Source organism: Phocoena phocoena, chromosome 6 (genome assembly GCF_963924675.1).
Source record: "Phocoena phocoena chromosome 6, mPhoPho1.1, whole genome shotgun sequence".
Lineage (NCBI taxonomy): Eukaryota > Metazoa > Chordata > Mammalia > Artiodactyla > Phocoenidae > Phocoena > Phocoena phocoena.
This window is the reverse complement of record NC_089224.1, coordinates 64,006,158-64,014,783: the sequence shown is the minus strand read 5'-3', so window position 1 is coordinate 64,014,783 and position 8,626 is coordinate 64,006,158.

The window sequence follows — 8,626 nt, the reverse complement described above, 5'->3', positions numbered from 1 at the left end:
AGGGTATCCATATAAAATTGATGCAGTATTTTCAACTTTTATATTCCATAGTAATTAAAGACCTGAAGAACGACATGTAACATTACCATATTTTTATTAATAATTGCACAACTCTGTATCTAATGATAAAATTTGAATTGTGTTAGAGAAATTGGCTATATATTTGCCTCTAGAGAAGCATAGTATAGTTCTCCACATATTTATGGATTCTTTTATCCCATGCCACATTTGCTTTGGTCCTGTATGTATTTAAATGTTTGAAGTGCCTTAGACTCTTGCCATATTTTCAAAATAAAATTTCATTAAGCTCTTTTGCTTGTCCCTGCTTCATCTCTGACAGCCGTCTGCCCCGATCCTATTGACTTACAGCAGTGGCAGCAAAAGCTGATGGATGGAGCGCATGGGTAGGGTGAGTGCCCAGTCCACTGGTCCAGGGCTCCGACAAGAGGAGACGTCTTCTGAGAGAACCACTCCGTTTCCAGCTCTGCTCATTACTCAGGTTGCACGTCATGAGTCTGAAATTTAAGACCTAATTAGGCAAACAGTTCATCAGACAGGTAACCTCCAAGTTAACTCCTGAGCTAACTCTTCTCAGGTGCAGAAGCACTGGTCCTTGACTCTAATTTGGGGGCAGCTGCTGGGTGACTGGTTGAAACCGGAAGTGATGAGAAAGGAAAGATGAAGCCAGACAGACTTCTTTTTTTTAAAATTAATTTTTATTGGAGTATAGTTGCTTTATAGTATTGTGTTAGTTTCTGCTGTACAGCAAAGTGAATCAGTTATATGTATACAGATATCCCCTCTTTTTTAGATTTCCTTCCCATTTAGGTCACCAAAGGGCATTAAGTAGAGTTCCCTGTGCTATACAGTAGGTTCTCATTAGTTATCTAGTTTATACATAGTAGTGTATATGTGTCAATCCCAATCTCCCATTTATCCCATCCCACTCCCGGAGAGACTTTTTTTTTTTTTTTTTTTTTGCGGTACGCGGGCCTCTTACTGCTGTGGCCTCTCCCGTTGCGGGGCACAGGCTCCGGACGCGCAGGCTCAGCGGCCATGGCTCACGGGCCCAGCCGCTCCGCGGCATGTGGGATCTTCCCGGACCGGGGCACGAACCCGTGCCCCCTGCATTGGCAGGCGGACTCTCAACCACTGCGCCACCAGGGAAGCCCCTGGAGAGACTTTTTTATTTCAGCATGCTGTTGGCCCAACAGCACCTGTTTTCAAGTCCTTTTTAAAAAGTAAAGGGGATTGATTCCTTCTCATTTAAAATGAAGAAGCATGACAGCCAAAATGCAAGCCAGGTGTTTTGGCACAGTTGCTGGTGGTGAACTTTAACCTGGGCCATTTGTGAGAGCCAGGTGCATTGGAGAAATATCACTGAGGCTTTTCTTAATCCTCTCTTTCCTTTCTTCCTCTCCTTCCTTCTTTCATTTATTCACTCATTATTGAGTTTGAGAAAGAGGCCAGAGAATAGATTTTTCCAACAGATGTGTCATCACAGTGCTGGCTCAGGAACTCCTGTTTCATGGGCTCAGAGGTTTGCATCTTTAGAGAACCTGGAACTGTGAAAAGAGTGCTGGCAATTCAGGCCAACCTTGGGTGGTAACAGATGCTCTCCCAGTACGGTTCCAGGGCCTCTGGGGCAGAGGGGCCATCCGCCTTCATGACCCATCAAAGTGAGGTCACAGCTACCTGGAGTCATGAGTGTCTCTTTCCCTCCCAGAGCAGATCTGCTAGTTCTGGGATCTGGGCTAAATTTCAGTTCAGATAGTTATGCAAACCCGAGTTCCTTCAGACCTGAAATAGCACAATAAATTAAAGCAGAAGAGTTTGTGTTTGAAGAAAAGTGGGGCTGTGAGTTTTCTGCCCCTTAACGAAATGCACGCCTTTTCAGCAAGGAGGACTGTATCTCAGGTGGTTTGCAGTCCTGGGAATTTTCTTTGTTCCATTTGAGAAAAGAAGGCATTCATAGCATCCGTGCATGAGAAAATGAATTCCTACATCTGCGTGGTGCATTTCGGATTTCTTGTGCTAAGTTTTGCAAAAGAAAATAAGTGCTTGTTTTATTGTGGAATGAGGAATTTAAGGAGCTAACTTCTGGATAGCACATGCTGGCTTGTGCCTTGTTTGCTCTGCTAACTCTGGGCACTTAGAATGCTTTTTATCTTGGGATCTTGGCACACTGTAAAAACCAGTCTGACTCTCCCCATCGGTACAGCTGTGATTTATTGAGGCACAAGTCCTTAAAGGGATTTGTGGTAGGAGGCTTGGGCAAGGTCCCCAAGTGAGGCTGGCATAGGGCTGGAGACTCCTGAGTTTATTTTCCAGCTTAAGTGAAGAGAAGGCTAAACCTTTAAGTGACAGAGAGCCAATTTCCCAGACACCCTTGCCCTGGAAATTTGGAAGCTGAAGGCCAGAATCCTCCCCGAGACAAAAGGAATAGAGCAGTGGGAACTTGGAGACTTCAGTGTTAAAGAAAGTAAAACTGACCACTTGTCCTGCTACCATTATGACTAAATGGACTAAACCCTGTATTTACCCTGGGGGAGGAGGCCTTGCTCTTGGCCGCAGTCCCCCCAATACATGAAGTGTTGGGTCCTTACCTGTAAGCTGCCAATACGCTAATGAGAAGAACAGTGTTATCCCAGACTTTTGTAATACTGAAATACTGCAGATACGTAACAGCCCTTGCAGATAGAATCAGGTAAGAAAACGGCTATTTTTTCCCTCAAAGGAAATACCATTTCTAGTGAGTCCTTTCGGTGCGCGCGGAGCCTGCTGCAAGCAGAGATAGTTTTGTTTCTGTGAGGCCTTTGTGTGAGCGATCCTCTTCACAGCATGGGTAAGAATTTCATGAGGGAGCTGCTGAAAAGGAAAATTCTCAGCCCCACCCTGAGGATTCTGATTCTTAAGGTCTGGGAATCTGCATTGTTAACAAGCATCCTGGGTGTTTCTTAATGTGGCCTTTGGTCCACACAGAGAATGTCATTATTCCTGAATTACGAGATGCCATTCCTATGTTCTTTTCCAAACAAGTTAGGTGGGGTGGGGAGAGCTACGACGAAAGAGGAAACATGACATTTAATCATTTATCTTTGCGTGTGTATAGTCTTTGTGTGGCATTTGTCCGTGGTCAGTGACGTTTCTGCATCTCCTGGAGTGGTCATTTCCAGAAGGCCAGGAGTCAGGGCTGCCCTGGATCCATTTTCTGTGTTTATGGGACAGAAGGAGGAGTGGGCGGCTCCGTACGTGAGTGACAGCAGTTAAGCAGGCAGCCGGTTCTTGGAGTATTTTCCTAAGTTAATCTTTTCCTTCCCCACTTCCTCGTGAAGCAAGACTATTACCGCACAGGAAGAAGAAGGTCATGGCCTGTTGCTTTGGCTTTGGAATAAGGACCATTTTCTGTTTTCTTTTTTACTGAAAGCACAGTTCTTTCTGAGCCCTGGGCCTTAGCCGGAGACTATTTGGTGCTACTTTCTGCCATAAGGAAATTACTAATCATATGTTTACTCTGTACTTACTCAGCATGACTGTAATTTAGAAGCCAACTGATCATAAAAATATATTTAAAGTACATTCTGTTAAAGACGATCACCGCAAGGGATGTCACTGAACCGCTGGTCACAGTGTTCCCGAGCTTACTTACGCACACTTGCCCTCCCTCCCCCACAGAGCCATGGCTCTTTCCCATGGGGAGGAGTCGGGAGGTCACATCAGCTCTTTAAGGGTGAAAGATGGGGTTAGTCAGCACTTGTATTGGTGTCCCTGAGATACCTGGGGGCCCGAGTTCCGGCTTTTGTAGAGAAGCTGGAAAGCAAAGTACCATGTTTTACGGGTGCATGCTTGTACAGATATGTCTGAGGATTTTGAGGACATTTGGGGGAAGAGCTGGCATTTAGGAAACCAGCTGCCCCACTGCCTCTCCATTAAGACCTTTGATGATTTCACAGGCAAGGGAATGGAAAAAATCTCCCTAATTTTCAGATAGTGGAAGCTGCATAAGAAATATTCCTAAGACCAAATGGCAATCTTGTATCTTGGACAAAATAAGTTTCACACTTGTTCCCCATTCCCTAACCCAGAAAGATCCACTTAGCCCAGCCCTAGAGCTACTTGGAAGGGTGAGGCTGCATGATGGGGAAGAAGAGAAAACACCTGAACTGCAGGTGGGCAAGAGCTGCTTTGCCCAGTGGTATCAGGCCGCTCAACGCTGGAAAGGGTGGCTGTCGGGAACCCCATGCCAGCAGGGCGGGCCACTTATTTTTCACGTGCCAGGCAGCAGAGATTCCGGCCCTGATTCCATCTGCTCTGTTACGAAATACTGAATGTGCTTAAATAAACAGATAATAAAGACAATACTCATTAATTAGAGTGAGTCCCTGAGAGTTCACCCCCCGACGCACCCCAGAAGAGCCAGCCCCCTGACAGGAAGCTTAGTAAGATCGGCGAAGTTCCAGTCCCTGGCTGATAAATCCTAGTTGAGTGAGTGAGTGTGAAATGGATGAGCGTTGGAAGTCAGGGGAGGGTTCCCATTAGGAACAGGGAAGGAGGTGCCTGGGAGGGAGCCTGAGCGGGGCTGGGCACCCCTGACAGCAGTCCCTCTCCTAGCCTTGTAGCTGCCCTGTTACAGTCATTCATCTGGCTGTATACTCATGACCTGTGCACTTGCCTGTGGGTATTTTAACTTCAATATTTTTTCATTTAAAAAAATGAAAACGTTTGTGGAAAAGGTGTCAGTTTTGTTGATCTGAAGGTCAGCAGGAACAAAGAGAGAGTGAATGTAAGGCCGAGAGCTCTCGGCCCTGCCAGTTCTTTAATGTAAATACACAGCTTTGCACACGACGAGTATTGTGGCCCAAGCATAACCTGGAATAGGAATCATCCAGGTTGTTTTCAGATCCTCCAGTTGTTTTTCTGGGTACTGCCCGTCCACTTTTGAAGTTAGGCTTGACCATGTGACTTGCTTTGCCTATGAAACACTAGTGGAAGTGACATGACATGTGTCCGTTCCAGATGGGAGCTTTCAAGGCCAGTGTGCACTTCACCAGGTCCTCTTCCCCCTTCATGGTGATCATGGAACCAAGTGTTGAGATGGAAGTCATCCTGGCTCCCCGAGGGACTGCATGGAATAGGGTTCCACTGCTGACCTGTGTTACAGGCGTGTTATGTACAATACAATACACCTTTACTACATTGAGTTAGGGAAGTTAGGCTGTGGTTTGTGACCACAGCGTAACTTAGATTTCCTATATTGATATAGAAATTGCTTCCAGGAAGTGATGCTGCTGTAACCAAAGGGCTTAGTAGCTGATGTGTTGACAGCAAGGTTACTGTCATTGGAGAATCAGTCACAGAACACAGGAAACTATTTGAATGGCTCTTTCTTAGTTTTCCCAAGAATGATAGGTACCAGTACCATCCTAGATGCACAGGAGAGAAGGTAATCCACTGCATAGATGCCTTTGGGTGCTAAGGACTAAATCTCTTTGGGAAGGAAAGCCCTTTCTTGTGTATCTTGAAAGGCAGATGGCATCTTATAAACTTGTAGTTCTCAAACTTGAGCATGCATCAGAATCCCCAGGACGGATGGTGACAACACATTGCTGGGCCCTACCGAGAGTTTCTGAGGCAGTATGTCTTGGAAGAGGCCCATGAATTGGCATTTCCAGCAAGTTCCCGGGTGATGCTGTTGCCGCTGGCCTGGAGACCACGCTTTTGAGAACCACTGCTCAAGGGAAGGAGTATTATAAGTGGACTTCCCCTTATCTCAACCACAAGTACCTGCTGATGGGACTCCTAAGTGTCTGTAGCTCTCTAATCTTTGTGGGGTTTTCTTTGTTTGTTTGCGGTTTCCAGTGACTAAGCCTTGCAGTTAAGCTGCTCCCTGTGGAACGTTTGCTCCCCAATTTAAAAACTGAATTTTGCAAAGCTGTTACTGTCTAGTGGCAACTCTTTCTTTCTACAGCTTGTATAATAATATCAAGTGTTTATAAATCCTGTATTCATCCAGAGTTGGGCTTTAGAATTTGGTCAGAGGACTTCACTTGAATCACAGCAGTCTTGTAAGAAAAAATGACCCACACATTACGCTTAGAAAGAAATCTTTATTTATGTTAATGCCACTGAGTGTCTCTTTGTGTTGGCTCACTCCCTCATGAATGCTCCTTGAAAAATCACTGTCTCCTCCCAAAACCCCAGTGAGGCAGGGAAGAGCGGGTGTGCCGTGTTGCCACCTCTCAGCTGCTGCCTCTGAATTCCAGCTGTGTTCTTCTTCTGCCATCAGGCAGACGCATACAATGGTTTCCCTTTACAGAGCCAGGACAGTGGTCATCTAGACACTCATGCCATGGTCTGAGAGACAGTGGCAGTGCTTAGCTTCTCTCATTTCAGTATGGATCAGAAGCACAGATAAGAATCTGGCAAAGCAAATTAATGAATCCAAGTCTGCTGTGCTCTAGCAATTGCAGGATTATTGGCCTCCTGAGATGGGGGTCCAGAAACTCTGACACATGAAGATAAGTAGAAGTACTCTGTTCTACCTTTTAAAATATTACACAGACTAGAAACATATAGCAGGCTTTTAAGATAGACACCAAACTTCTGACTATTTGGTTACACATTTGGTCATATATTCTGACAGTGACTGAGTGAGGCTTATGGAGGAACTTCATTAGTATTCTTTGGTCATTCAAGGCCTGCCATCAATCAGCGTCAGCAAGTGTACTTTCTGAAAGTGAGTCTTGTCTCTCAGAGATTAATTTATAGATGGGGGAGGATATAAACAAGTTGCCCCCTTTCCCGTGAAACACGGATTTCTCCTCCCTCTTCTTACTCATCTCAATTCAGTCTCTGACCCCAGAGCTATGGACATGCACTAGGTGCCTTTATAGGCAGGGAGATCCTTCAGGTTGGTTCCTGGTCCAATGGGCCCCTGTGGCCTTCCTTCACAGGCACTGCCACTACCCACCTGTAAGTCTTACAAAGATGACTTTTCAGTGATCTGTACATATGCTGGCCTCTACATGAAGATGCCAAAATAAGAAATACTGACTGCTACAAACATCCCACCCCATCTGGGTAGGAAAGTCCCATATTATCCAAAGTCTATGGAAATGTAGATAGGTGTCACTTTTCTTGTCTTTGCTGCTCCACCTCTGTTCATTGGAGGCTTAATGAAGAATGACTTTTCACTTCTCGTGCTCATTCTCTGGCTTCTACCAAGATGTAAATGCATCTAGAGTTGAAGACCAGTGAAGGATATTCACCGTGGGGTAATCAGTGCAAGTGAAGAAGCAAATCTACAGGAACTCATTTTATTTGAAGGTGAAAGCTGCTTCTAATAATTCTTCAAGGGGTGCATCATTCTCTCATTCCTAAGTTGTTGTGTCAGTTATTTATGGCAACTGTAATGCTGTGTAACACACAGCTCTCAGAGCCTCAGTGGCATACAACAAGAAGCAGTTACTGCTCACATATCCAGGCAGATGGTTCTGTTGACCTTGGCCAGTCTCACTCACTGCTGTCAGCGGATCAAGACTGGCTTTGGCCAGGCAGCTGAGGCAATTCAGGTCTGTTGCACATGCCTCTGATCTTCCAGCTGGATAGCCCAAGCTTGTTCTCATGGCTGCAGCAAAGACACAAGAAGAACACGTGGACAAGGCTCCTTGAGGCTTAGGCTCAGAACTGGCACGTCATCATTTCCATGGCATTCTTTCAGGCCAAGAAAGTCACAAGGCCAGCCCAGATTCAAGGAGATCGGGAAACAAGTCCTGCCTCTTCTGTGAGATGAACCGAAAAGCCACATGTCAGAGTGTTTGGCTGTTGACAGAAGTAAAGGATTTGGAGCCATAAAATGCAATAAATCTTTCACAGTGAGATCCTCCCCCAGTAATAGTTCTGGCCAGGATTTGGGGGTTGCTTAAGAGACGTACTTCTATTACCCTCCTTTTAAATACCTGCAGTAAAGGGTGGAGAGGGTCAACCAGGTCTTCTCTTGAGGCCTTGTGTAAGTCCTCAGCATACCATTATCACTGTCATGATTGTCGCCACAGGGGAGCTCCTAACTAGACTTATTTGCCGCAGAGCATCCAGTGACTGTGAACTTCAGTCGTGGACAGATAACGGTAGCTTGTTGGAAATCATGCTGGGGGTGAGGGGGTGGCCTAAAAGCAGCTGGAAGAGAAGAGTGTTGTCATATAAGAGTCTTGGGAGGGCTTCCCTGGTGGCGCAGTGGTTGAGAGTCCGCCTGCCGATGCAGGGGACACGGGTTCGTGCCCCGGTCCGGGAAGATCCCACATGCCGTGGAGCGGCTGGGCCCGTGAGCCATGGCCGCTGAGCCTGCGCGTCCGGAGCCTGTGCTCCGCAACGGGAGAGGCCACAACAGTGAGAGGCCCACGTACCGACAAAAAAAAAAAAAAAAAAGAGTCTTGGGAGCTAATTGTAAGTATTTTTGAGAAGGATCAGGGTGAGGCACAATTGAGGGAGCAGCTAGTTATCTCCAGTCTGTTCTTACTGGGGAGCCTACACCAGAAAGCAGGATGGGAGTTTGATCTCCACAGCCTCTGGCTTCCTCCTGGTACAATCAGAGAGGTGACTAGCGTCAGTCATGTTGGAGTCCTTAAGC